The sequence below is a fragment of the Salmo salar genome, chromosome ssa04 (assembly GCF_905237065.1).
Source record: "Salmo salar chromosome ssa04, Ssal_v3.1, whole genome shotgun sequence".
In the NCBI taxonomy this organism is placed as follows: domain Eukaryota; kingdom Metazoa; phylum Chordata; class Actinopteri; order Salmoniformes; family Salmonidae; genus Salmo; species Salmo salar.
Window position 1 is genome coordinate 77,599,877 of NC_059445.1, and position 14,154 is coordinate 77,614,030.

The 14,154-nt window shown below is 43.1% G+C and overlaps 1 pseudogene; it reads right to left on the reverse strand.

The window, feature by feature from the left end:
* Positions 1-13,812, reverse strand: part of LOC106603821 (leucine--tRNA ligase, cytoplasmic-like) — a 34,854-nt pseudogene extending 21,042 nt beyond the window's left edge.
* Positions 13,813-14,154: the final 342 nt, after the last annotated feature.

Below are 14,154 nucleotides of genomic sequence, written 5' to 3' on the forward strand. Positions count from 1 at the left end.
TTTTATTATTTCTGCCTCACTCACTGGATCAGAGTCAATCAAGATGAAATGATTGAAGACCCATATAGTGATTGAAGACCCACAAAAGTCAGAAATAGCGATATAATAAATGCCTTACCTTTGATGATCTTCTATATATTCTCTATATATATATTCTCTCTCATATATATATATATATATATATATATATATATATATATATATATATATATATATATATATATATGTATGTTTTTTTTCAGCGCAATGTGAGTCTGTATAGCCAAGTATTGATCTGTCAGTTTCCCTAGCCAATAAAATAATAATAATAACAATAATGTCCCCCCCACTTCTAAAACCATTGTTGCGCCCCTGGAAGTTGCTAACAGCCTTATCGCATTGACAAAAATCAATGGGAACAGCACAGTGACTAGAAGTCTATGGGAGTAGCTCGCATGCTCACTGTTCCTGTAAACTTCCAGTCATTGCGCTAATGCTAGTTAGCATTGGCATGTGAAACTACCTCTAACTTCCTTCATACTGGACGCAGAGCCATAAATGGTATCCACGAGTTCACCTGACTCTAGGGAAATAGATAAAGGCATTATTGCCAACATCTCTAAGTATCCATTCAATATTCACTCACCAGCTATTACTGGTACAAATGGATTGTCCCTTGGCAGAGCACTGAGCATTATGTTATCTTGCTTTTCGGGGAGCGCCAGGTAGCTAGATTTAGCCTTGCTCTTGGGTGGCTGCAGGTTGCTAGATATAACCTTGGTCTTGGGTGGCTGCAGGCAGCTAGATAAAACCTTGCTCTTGGGTGGCTGCAGGCAGCTAGATAAAACCTTGCTCTTGGGTGGCTGCAGGAAGCTAGATATAACCTTGCTCTTGGGTGGCTGCAGGTAGCGTGAAATAACCTTGCTCTTGGGTGGCTGCAGGTAGCGTGAAATAACCTTGCTCTTGTGTGGCTGCAGGTAGCTAGATATAACCTTGCTCGTGTGGCTGCAGGTAGCTAGATATAACCTTGCTCTTGGGGGGCGCCAGGTAGCTAGATATAATCCTGCTCTTGGGTGGCTGCAGGTTGCTTGGTATAACCAGTCTGTGGGAGACAGGAAGGGCCATTATGGTGTTACTTCATGTCCAAAACAAGCTTGCTATTTTTTGGGTTGTGGTTCCAACTTCAGTAGGAAAAGCTGATCCTAAAAATAAACAATCTACCAAAAAGAAAACAAACATCGTTATTTTGTTATCCAGAGTGACATTTATTTATTTTCCAAGCTATAGCACCCAATATTTTACATACATCAAGTTTTACATACATACAGGACCAAAGACTTTGGTCTGCTGCGTGTTTTCGTTTTTGGCAGCATGGAAAAAATATTGCGATACTGGTATCGTCCCAGGCCTAATGCATAACCTATTATAATGTGTACATCTGCTGGTTATAGTGAACCATGGTCCTATGTGGCTCAGTTGGTAGAGTGTGGCACTTGCAATGTCAAGGATCATCGGTTTGATTCCCACTGGGGCACGGATGACTAAGTCGCTCTGGATAAAAGCGTCTGCTAAATGGAATATACACTACCATTCAAAAGTTTGGGGTCACTTAGAAATGTCATTTTTTTTTAAAAACAAAAATAACATAAAATTGATCAGAAATACAGTGTATACATCGTTATTGTTGTAAATGACTATTGTAGCTGGAAATGGCAGATTTTTTTTATGGAATATCTACATAGGCGTATAGAGGCCCATTATCAGCAACCATCACTCCTGTGTTCCAATGGCACATTTTGTTAACTAATCCATGTTTATAATTTTAAAGGCTAATTGATCATTACAAAACCCTTTTGCAATTATGTTAGCACAGCTGAAAACTGTTAAAGAAGCAATAAAACTGGCCTTTAGACTAGTTGAGTATCTGGATCATCAGCATTTGTGGGTTTAATTACAGACTCAAAATGGCCAGAAATAAAGAACATTTCTCCTTGATGGAGATAAATTCGTTGGAGCTTGGATGATGATTCCACACTGTGTTAGATTCAATTATCTCATTGGACATTGCAAACTACCTGGCAAAAGCTGGCCCTGTCCTCAGGTTGTTCTGATTGGCTATCATCTCCTTGAAACACTCCACCCAGGTGTAGAGGTGCAGGACACCAGCATTGGCCATGGCCTCCACAAAGTTAGCGTCTTCCACTGTGTCCCCTGGACATCCATGGGCAAGGACACGGACAACATGGTAAGGCTGTGTTTTACACTCAGGACACACACAACATGGTAAGGCTGTGTTTTACACTCAGGACACACACAACATGGTAAGGCTGTGTTTTACACTCAGGACACACACAACACGGTAAGGCTGTGTTTTACACTCAGGACACACACAACATGGTAAGGCTGTGTTTAACACTCAGGGCACACACAACACAGTAAGGCTGTGTTTAACACTCAGGACACACACAACACAGTAAGGCTGTGTTTAACACTCAGGACACACACAACATGGTAAGGCTGTGTTTAACACTCAGGACACACACAACATGGTAAGGCTGTGTTTAACACTCAGGACACACACAACATGGTAAGGCTGTGTTTAACACTCAGGACACACACAACACAGTAAGGCTGTGTTTAACACTCAGGACACACACAACATGGTAAGGCTGTGTTTAACACTCAGGACACACACAACATGGTAAGGCTGTGCTTAACACTCAGGACACACACACACACACACACACACACACACACACACACACACACACACACACACACACACACACACACCATATTACAGTGGCACTGGTAGAAACAAAGCACTTTGACACTAAAAGCAGAATTTTTGCAATTAGTATAATGATGCATAATGACAGCCTTACATAATCCCTCCTCCATCCCCTCTCCTGTCTTCTACAAAAGTATGTGAAGAGAACAGTGCATTTAGGCAGTCCCACTTCTTCATAAATAACCAGAAGGAAGCAATCAGCCAGAGGAATGGCATCAAATCAACATGACTAATTTACGACTACCACTCTGGGCCTGACCATAGTGTTTATTTCTACTCTCCAAGTAGGAAGAGGTGGTCAGAAGGAATGCAGGAAACGCTATCTCACTGCTCTGCTACCCCTTCCAATTCCTCTTCTGTTTCCCTACTAAAGCAAACCCACCCTTTAATCAGAGAAATAGCAGGAAACATTTAGGCATCAAGAAGTAAAGAATGACTAATTGATTATGCTAATGACTTCTGGAGAAAAGGCCTGTAAAATAATGACTGTTGCTCTCATAAAGCTGCCTAGTAATTAGGAGATGTTGAGTTAAGAGGCTGGAAGGCTTATAGGGCCCTACTTACCGTCAGCAGAGAACTTGGAGATGGCGATACTCAGAGTGAAGATGTTGCCATCTGATGAATATGAACAAAGACTGTCAGTAGGATCACACACACACACACACACACACACACACACACACACACACACACACACACACACACACACACACACACACACACACACCTATTTGTGCATGACACTTGGCGTCTTCAGACCATATCAAACACACAGGTCCCGTGATGCCAGAGCAGGCGACAGAGAGAGTTCAGTGCATCGGTGACTTGTTTGTAGTTAACAAAACCTCTTTCAGAGAAGGGAAAACGTGCCTTTTCAGAGTTCAGTAACAGGTGACCATTCACCCGGACTGCCTGCAGTCATTTTCTGCTATATACACAAAGATAATCTCCTTCAAAACATGAGAATCTCTAGAGGGGTTGTCTTCCCATCCGTACCATCTGCACAGTGCCTTACCCCATAACTGGTTACACCCTGCAGTAATTAGGCTTATCCTGCCAATCCTTTCAAATAATAGAGGTATGGAACTGCATAATTATTCTACACTTGTAAGGACACCAGCTGTATCTAATGTATGTGGACATTAGTCTTATAGTATGTCAAGAATAGGACGTACAAGTTCACCCAAAACTGCATAAATCAGAAAAGACAAACAAACCACTTCCAGGTCTCATTAATATACAGCACCCGCACCCATTTCATCATAAAATGAAGGCTCAATTAACTCAATCAATACAGCATTCCAGCATTCAATATAGCAAAACAACATTCCCATAAAGCCCAAATAGCTTGTATCCCTGTAGCAGCCCTAACACCGTAGAGAGGCAGGCCGGCAGACAGGCAGGTAGCCAGGCTGGGGGTTCATCTCACCTGTCTTTGGGCCACACAGCCACGTGGTTGTACAAGTGGTTGGGCACCAGGTCCTTCCCAGACACACGGGCATCCATGGTGTACAAGTACTCAAACTCCCTCCTCAGCCTCTACAGGTGTTCCTTGGGGATCTCCATCTTGGGGGAAGGGAGAGCTCTTAAAGAAGATGAAGTCCCACACCTCCCTGGTCATCTGTTCTGGCCTGACAGACAGAGAGAGAAGGGGAGACAGAGAGAGCACAGACACAGAGACTCAGATTATAAAGTGGCTCCACTGTATCCATAACCAACTATTGGGATTTAAAAAACTCTGGCACACTGCTTTCATCCTCTTCCACAAAATAAGGTTGAAGTCAGAAGTTTACATACACTTAGGTTGGAGTCATTAAAACTAATTTTTACAACCACTCCACAAATTTCTTGTTAACAAACAATAGTTTTGGCAAGTCGGTTAGGACATCTACTTTGTGCTTAACACAAGTAATTTTTCCAACAATTGTTTACAGGCAGATTATTTCACTTATAATTCACTGTATCACAATTCCAGTGGGTCAGAAGTTTACATACGCTAAGTTGACTGTGCCTTTAAACAGCTTGAAAAATTCCAGAAAATGATGTCAGGACTTTAGAAGTTTCTGATAGGCTAATTGACATAATTTGAGTCAATTGGAGGCGTACCTATGGATGTATTTCAAGGCCTACCTTCAAACTCAGTGCCTCTTTGCTTGACATCATGGGAAAATCACAAGAAATCAGCCAAGACCTCAGAAAAAAAAATGGTAGTCCTCCACAAGTCTGGTTCATCCTTGGGAGCAACTTCCAAACACCTGAAGGTACCATGTTCATCTGTACAAACAATATTACGCAAGTATAAACACCATGGGACCACGCAGCCGTCATTCGACTCAGGAAGGAGACGCGTTCTGTCTCCTAGAGATGAACGTACTTCGGTGCAAAACAGCAAATGACCTTGTGAAGATGCTGGAGGAAACAGATACAAAAGTTTCTATATCCACAGTAAAACGAGTCCTATATCGACATAACCTGAAAGGCCGCTCAGCAAGGAAGAAGCCACTGCTCCAAAACCGCCATAAAAAAGCCAGACTACGGTTTGCAACTGCACATGGGGACAAAGATGGTACTTTTTGGAGAAATGTCCTCTGGTCTGATGAAACAAAAATAGAACTGTTTGACCATAATGACCATTGTTATGTTTGGAGGAAAAAGGGGGATGCTTGCAAGCCGAAGAACACCATCCCAACCGTGAAACACGTGGGTGGCAGCATCATGTTGTGGGGGTGCTTTGCTGCAGGAGGCACTGGTGCACTTCACAAAATAGATGGCTTCATAAGAAAGGAAAATTACGTGGATATATTGAAGCAACATCTCAAGACATCAGTCAGGAAGTTAAAGCTTGGTCGCAAATGGTCTTCCAAATGGACAATGACCCCAAGCATACTTCCAAAGTTGTGGCAAAATGACTTAAGGACAACAAAGTCAACGTAGTGGAGTTGCCATCACAACGCCCTGACCTCAATCATATAGAATATTTGTGGGCAGAACTGAAAAAGTGTGTGCGAGCAAGGAGGCCTAAACACCTGACTCAGTTACACCAGCTCTGTCAGGAGGAATGGGCCACAATTCCCCCAACTTATTGTGGGAAGCTTGTGGAAGGCTACCCGAAACGTTTGACCCAAGTTAATCAATTTAAAGGCAATGCTACCAAATACTAATTGAGTGTATGTAAACTTCTGACCCAGTGGGAAAGTGATGAAAGAAATAAAAGCTGAAATAAATCATTCTCTCTACTATTATTCTGACATTTCACATTCTTAAAATAAAGTGGTGATCTTAACTGACCTAAGACAGGGAATCTTTACTAGGATTAAATGTCAGGAATTGTGAAAAACTGAGTTTAAATGTATTTGGCTAAGGTGTATGTAAACTTCCGACTTCAACTGTATATGCATGTGCAAAATGTAATCATATAATTATATATATAATTATATATTATATAATATATTATATAATAATTATAATCATATCTCCAACTATTACAATACAAACTTTCTGTATTGCAATAATGTGTTGAAAAGGTCATATTAAGGAGTTATAATGCCCTCAGTCTGCATCTACAGAAGCCTATTTCCACTAAATTAAATGACCATGTGAGAGTAGAGAGTGGTGAACACTTGATCCCTTGAGGCGAAGGTCCCTGTCTGTTGAGCACTCCCCCTAGAGGAAGTGAGCCACGGTGTCGTAGGCCATGTAAATGGTCGAGTCAGACAGGGACTCGATTAGCCACTGCTGGTCCCATGGCAACCTTGTTCCTATAGCAACAAGCACACCGGACAAAAAAAAAACCTAGAAAGAAAAACAATCAACCACCTTCTAGTGTGAACGGTAAGGGATATGCTTATCATAAAATGTGTGTGGTTTTACACGCTGGTTCCTCCATTGTAATGGATAACTGATCATTAAGAATGTGAAACATGTGTCCTTCCTGTAGTTTGGCACATTATCTACTAAAACATGCTTCCTTATTCTGGGTATTTTGCCTCCAAGCAAATTTTACACCATCCCAAACTTCCCCAAAGCCTCTGTTCTCAAAATATGTGTTCCCGGACGTGAGAGGTTATTTTCTGGAACCATTACATGCCCCCATCTCATTGTTATCTAATTATTAGAGATATACAAATGTTTTTTGCACCCACCATGCGTTATGTCCGCAATGGTCATATGAGGTGAAATGTATATATTTTTGGATGTGAACACTCAGTGTGTTTGAACTGACGAAGTTCCGTTTCGGGCCCAGACTTTAGTCAGACTGTATGTTATAGGTAGAACTAGGCCCAGAGTTTAGTCAGACTGTGTGTTATAAGTAGAACTGGGCCCAGAGTTTAGTCAGACTGTATGTTACTGGTAGAACTGGGCCCAGAGTTTAGTCAGACTGTATGTTACTGGTAGAACCACGCCAAGAGTTGTCAGGTCACATGGTCAGTAAAAATCCTGGCCCTGCACAGGACATGCTTTGCTGTGACACCAAACTAACTCCACTGATCCTGTCCCATGTCCCCTGTCCAAACTAACTCCACTGATTCTGTCCCATGTGTCCTGTCCAAACTAACTCCACTGATCCTGTCCCATGTCCCCCGTCCAAACTAACTCCACTGATCCTGTCCCATGTCCCCCGTCCAAACTAACTCCACTGATCCTGTCCCATGTCCCCTGTCCAAACTAACTCCACTGATCCTGTCCCATGTCCCCTGTCCAAACTAACTCCACTGATTCTGTCCCATGTCCCCCGTCCAAACTAACTCCACTGATCCTGTCCCATGTCCCCCGTCCAAACTAACTCCACTGATCCTGTCCCATGTCCCCCGTCCAAACTAACTCCACTTATCCTGTCCCATGTCCCCGTCCAAACTAACTCCACTGATCCTGTCCCATGTCCAAACTAACTCCACTGATCCTGTCCCCTGTCCAAACTAACTCCACTGATCTTGTCCTTTGTCCAAACTAACTCCACTGATCCTGTCCCATGCCCCTGTCCAAACTAACTCCACTGATCTTGTCCTTTGTCCAAACTAACTCCACTGATCCTGTCCCATGCCCCTGTCCAAACTAACTCCACTGATCCTGTCCCATGTCCCCCGTCCAAACTAACTCCACTGATCCTGTCCCATGTCCCCCGTCCAAACTAACTCCACTGATACTTGTCCCATGTCCCCGTCCAAACTAACTCCACTGATCCTGTCCCATGTTCCCTGTCCAAACTAACTCCACTGATCATGTCCAATCTCCAAACTAATTTCCCTGATCCTGCCCCCTGTCCAAACTCACTCCACTGATCCTACCCCATGTGCCTGTCCCCCTCCTCACCCAGGTCATAGGTACGAGAGCAGGCATGCTCCTGGAGCCAGTCCAGAGTGGCCTCACAGTTCTTTCTCATCTCATCACCTAAAGAGTGTGTGGTCACAGAGTGCCACCACACATCACCTGCTTCTCTGGCTCCATAGATATCAAAGCTTGGCCCTGGAACATTGGTAGAGGTCCAGGTTAGAACACACTAATGCATAACAAAGAAACGTATCAAACACATCAGCAAACAGCCCACGTCAACAACCGTAGCAAAGAGCCCACGTCAACAACTGTAGCAAACAGCCCACGTCAACAACCGTAGCAAACAGCCCACGTCAACAACCGTAGCAAAGAGCCCACGTCAACAACCGTAGCAAACAGCCCACGTCAACAACCGTAGCAAACAGCCCACGTCAACAACCGTAGCAAACAGCCCACGTCAACAACCGTAGCAAACAGCCCACGTCAACAACCGTAGCAAACAGCCCACGTCAACAACCGTAGCAAAGAGCCCACGTCAACAACCGTAGTAAACAGCCCACGTCAACAACCGTAGCAAACAGCCCACGTCAACAACCGTAGCAAACAGCCCACGTCAACAACCGTAGCAAACAGCCCACGTCAACAACCGTAGCAAACAGCCCACGTCAACAACCGTAGCAAACAGCCCACGTCAACAACCGTAGCAAACAGCCCACGTCAACAACCGTAGCAAACAGCCCACGTCAACAACCGTAGCAAAGAGCCCACGTCAACAACCAATATAGTTAAAAAGCATAAACATGAACACAATAAATATAGATTGGTGTGGTATCTGTGGCAGCGTGAGAAGCATGGGCATAGGTGAAGGAGTCCCAGTGCAGCACCATGGACAGCAGCACTCAGTTCAGCACTGCGGAAGACTGCACTACGTTCAAAACCAGGCCAGCCGAAGACAGCTCCACAACTCCTCTCACCCAACACACCTGTACAAGATTACTAATCAGCAAACCTGCAAGGCATTCCTTAATCAACTGACTGGCACAAGAGCGCAGGCTGGACCTCACTCAGCAGGAGCAGTTAGGAAGACAGCCAGCCTACTCACACTGTGTTTACGCTCGCCTGCCACAGACTCTGCTAGTGAGGCCACATCGCCACCATCTTTAACCACCCTCTTGCCTGAATGGCTTGTGGACAAGAACTCCAGAGACACTGAAAGCTAGAGTAAAAGCTTATGAACCTTGAACTCTGTTGTGTGTTTACTCTGTTTCCACTTGTTTAGTCGGGCACACCCCACTCTTCCCGACAGTATGAAATAATGGATTTCAACCAGGGTACCTTCTCCTCCATCATTGTATTCTGGATGGGTTTATTGACGTCCTGCACTTTTTCGGCCCTTGTAGCCTTCAACCTGCATGATCTGAGAAAAGAAGACACTTCATTACAAACTATGTTGTTGACTTTACTTATATTATTCTAGGTTGTTGTATAGGTCTGCTGCACCTCTGTAGCCATAGCTGTCCTACGAGGATAAATAAAGTGGTATTGTATTACATGTATGCATAGTTGAGATGTTATGTGTTGCCATTAGGACTCACTCCTTCATAGAAGCCCTCGAGGTAGCCCCTCTCCTTGGCCTCTGCCAGCTTCTCACGGTCATTGTGGCTCGGGATTGTCAACTGGTCACAGAACTGGAGGAGCCGACAGATTCCCATAGCCAGGGATCTCAATGATGGGCAGCTGGAGTAGAGCAGCGTGAGTACAAGGCACACAGTACACTGTCTGGTCATTTACAACCAAATAAAGGTTGCGAGAGGCAGCTTACCAGCTCAAAAGGTAAGACCATCTTGTTTTTGATTCCATATTTTTCTCTCAGGACCTATAAGAGGAATCCAAGTGATCTCCAATTACTTCATTTACCAAAACATATTTTGCAATGCATAGGTTAACTAACCAGTAGCCACAAACAAGCACAAAGTAAATACTTAAGTAGTACAGTTAAAGCATCACCTGTTTATTTTTTATATCCCTGAGGGCAGCGACGTCATCGGGTGCATCGGACGGAACGCTGGTGACAATTCCAGTGCCTGGGTGTCACAAAGCAAGTAGACCAAAGTCACATGAGAAACACAACCAACACCCAGAGGCACAAAAATGCCCCTGCGGTGTCCTCAGAGAATGTTTTCTCTACCAAACACGGGACATTGTGCATGAGCGAGAGAATAAAGCCATAGACATCTGCATTCTGACGTTTCAATTTAGTCAGACCATTTCAATGCAGATGTAAACCCCTGGAGCAAAACAGACCAAAATAATTCATCGTAATGACTCATAGCAAAAGAGGCAATCTAAGAGCAATGCTGTGGGAGTTGTGTGCAGCATTCCCTCAGGGCCTAAATCAGTAACCATCTTTTTACTTTATTTCAATGTTTACTGTGCTCTACAATGACTTGTGCCTTCCTCACTTTAGCTCTTCAAAAGGAGGAAGGCCTCAAGCCCGATCTTGACGTGCTGGAGCAGAGACATCATGGAAGCAATTAAGTGGTATTTGGAGCATTCTTGACTATTCCAATACCTTTGTCCTCCTTGATGGTGAGCATGGGCAGAGCATAGATGGTTTGGTAAGATGTCAGCGGGGCACTAAGAGCACATCCAAGAATATTCTACGGAGAGAGTTAAAAGTGAGTGTGTGTGGTCACATGAGATGTAGTGTGTGTGTATGTGTCAGGCTCACATAAGTTGCAGTGTGTAAGTGTATGTGCAGATACTTAAACATAAGGATGTAATTTAAATGTACCTCTCTTTCCCAGAACATCCATGATCCCTGTGACCTTGCCGTTCTTCTTTTTTTGAAGCCCTGGTAAGACATGTTCCTAGCAGACCTCCGTGTGTTGATGAACACGTCTCCACTGGCCGTCTCGAAGGCTATGTACTTGATGTCAGGATGGACCCAGCAGTTAGTCTGGCCAAACATGCTCTGGTCTGAGAGTAGCTGCCACCAAGAAGATGCTCTGATTGTTAATGCCACTGCAGGGACCAGGAAAATAGTGTTCAGAAGAGTGCAAAAAAAATATTGTATTCTCACGCAGCAACCTGCTATAATCTGCTGTAACCTGCTATTACGACAACCAACTTGCACCTTATGTCACAATTAACAACACAAAATTGATTTGTTACATAAATGATAAAGTTGTTCCGAGTCTCATTCTACATAATAAAATACAGTGAGTCGGGTTCACATAGAGGAGTACCTTAGTTTTGCAGGGTAGGGCTCGACAACCTCCATCTTAATGAGGGTGTAATCCTGTAGATCCCTAGAATGTAAAAACAGGATGATTTTTTTTATTTCACCTTTATTTAACCAGGTAGGCCAGTTGAGAACAAGTTCTCATTTACAACTGCGACCAGGCCAAGATAAAGCAAAGCAGTGCGACAAAAACAACACAGAGTTACACATGGAATAAACAATCGTACAGTCAACACAATAGAAAAATCTGTATACAGTGTGTGCAAATGAAGTAATGAAGTTAGGCAATAAATAGTCTAATAGTGGCGAAGTAATTACAATTTAGCAATTTACCCTGGAGTGATATATGTGCAGATGAGGATGTGCAGGTAGAAATACTGGTGTGCAAAAGAGCAGAAAAACCAAAACAAATATGGGGATGAGGTAGGTAGTTGGTTGGATGGGCGATTTACAGATGGGCTGTTTACAGCTGCAGCGATCGGTAAGCTGCTCTGACAGCTGACGCTTAAAGTTAGTGAGGGAGATACAAGTCTCCAACTTCAGTGATTTTTGCAATTCGTTCCAGTCATTGGCAGCAGAGAACTGGAAGGAAAGGCAGCTAAAGGAGGAGTTGGCTTCGGAACTGACCAGTGAAATATACCTGCTGGAGCGCGTGCTACGGGTGGGTGTTGCTATGGTGACCAGTGAGCTAAGATAAGGCGGAGGTTTACCTAGCAAAGACTTATAGATGACCTGGAGCCAGTGGGTTTGGCGACAAATATGTAGTGAGGATCAGCCAACGAGAGCATACAGGTCGCCGTGGTGGGTAGTATATGGGGCTTTGATGACAAAAGCTGCAGAGCTATAGTCACACAACTCATTGAGATTATGTAGTGGTAAGAACATTTTACATCTCCAGTCTGCCTGTCGTGGTCCATACACAGCTTTCCATCTTTCGGTGATTAGATGGTATACCTGCAAAAAGTAATGGCATGACAATGTAATAATGCTACATGGAAAATGCAGGGATATTTATAACCATTTCCAACAGCTTACCTTTTACCAAACTTTAATGTATTACTCTCATTTAGGGTGATAAACTGCCACCTCACTAAGGAGTTGTAGAAAGGTTTCACAACGGTTGTGATGAAGGCGCGTCGCCAGTACCATCTGTGATATATCACCTTTTTTAATAACATTGTCAGCAGCTGAAATACTTTTTCAAAGTGAACTAAAGCATGGCTGTTGCTCTGCACATTCAGGTCTGAATCTTAACTTGAGATCCACACACTTCCACAATAATTATACATTGATGTAAATGCGAGATTTGCAAGAAAACGTAAGTTATTAGCACAGATCTCGAGTTAGGAATCAGTTCTCATGAAACAAATGTATGTATATTGGTTAACATCAGGCTTCCTGGTACTGAATAAGATAAAATTAAGAAACAAGCTCAGTTTTATGGTTTCTTGTCATAATCAGTCACCTTTACACCCATCATCTTTTGGTCTTTCACGGCCTGGGGTGGGAAGTACTCCAGCCAGTGCTCCATGTTGGCAAACAGCACCATCTCCTTGTCACTCAACCCCAGAGACCACATAATGTCCCATTGGAACTACAGCCTTTGCCACTGCTTTGCTCTAAAGATCACACACAAGAGATAAGTTAAATCTTGAATTGTGCATTAAAGGAAACAATTTCCCCCAAGCTTACAAGTAGTGCAGAGGATCAATTGATATTTGCATAAAATGTTCACCTTTATGCCCTTAGATTTGTCTTTAAAGATGAACTCATCTGCAAACTTGAGGTTCTCTTCCTTCTCATCAGGGAACCTCCATCTCTCACTTCAGCTTGCTTGCACAGGCCTGTGAATTAAGATGAATGTAATCTTCTTAAATAACAGCCAATCATGTTTGATGTGCACAGCAAGCTTCCTGTACAATGCAACCCAAATGGAAATAGGCATTACCTCCCTTTCAAGCAATGGAAACCAGCAGCAAACTACAAAGAAAAAAAGAGCAATGTGTAAAATACATTTTTCACAGAGGATCTTGAACGTAATAAGACCTACACGTAGTGCATCTACAAATCAAATCTATATATATATATCTTACTTCAAAAGGCAGAAAGTATGACTGAGATGCAGCCTTCCATTCAAGTAGGGGTGGGTGACAAAGTACTTGTTTTTGCTGTGAATGAAAGGGTGGTACATTAGGTTGGGAGAAGTGGGCGTGAAAACTAAAGTAGGTCTGTGATGATGATAATAATGGTCCAAGTAGACTTACTATGTGCTTTCACCAATAGTGGTGGGTGCGTCACAATCAAACCTTTCCTTCTCCCATTTCTGTTGGATTTCCACCTATCTTTTGAGAAAGTCCAAGTCTGTTCTGTTTCGCTCCTAAAATTCATATGTATAATTAATTTAGATTGAAGAACAACATCCTCATTCCTCATCATTATTGCTGCAATCAGCAGTTTAAACAATAACAAAGATAATTCCCTGGTAAAAAGGTAAGGGATGGGGCTGGAGAAATGTAGCCACTCTCATATTCATAGACAGGGTTATGGATGCAAGGGCTGACCATCTAAATTATAGTTTTAACCATGTTTTGAGGCTATATAGTGTCATGCCGTGTATGTAGGTGGCAGGGAAGTCAGGCGCAGGAGAATCAAACTTGGTATAAATGGAGTAGTTTAACAACGTAAAACAAAAACTCCAAAACCAAAGTACATAATAAAATAAACGTGGGTACAAGAACCCGTCGCGCACCAATCGAATATCACTAGCATAACAACAAACAATCTCTGACAAGGACACGAGGGGAAACAGAGGGTTAAATACACAACATGTAATGAATGGGATTGGAACCAGGTGTGTTGGAAGACAAGA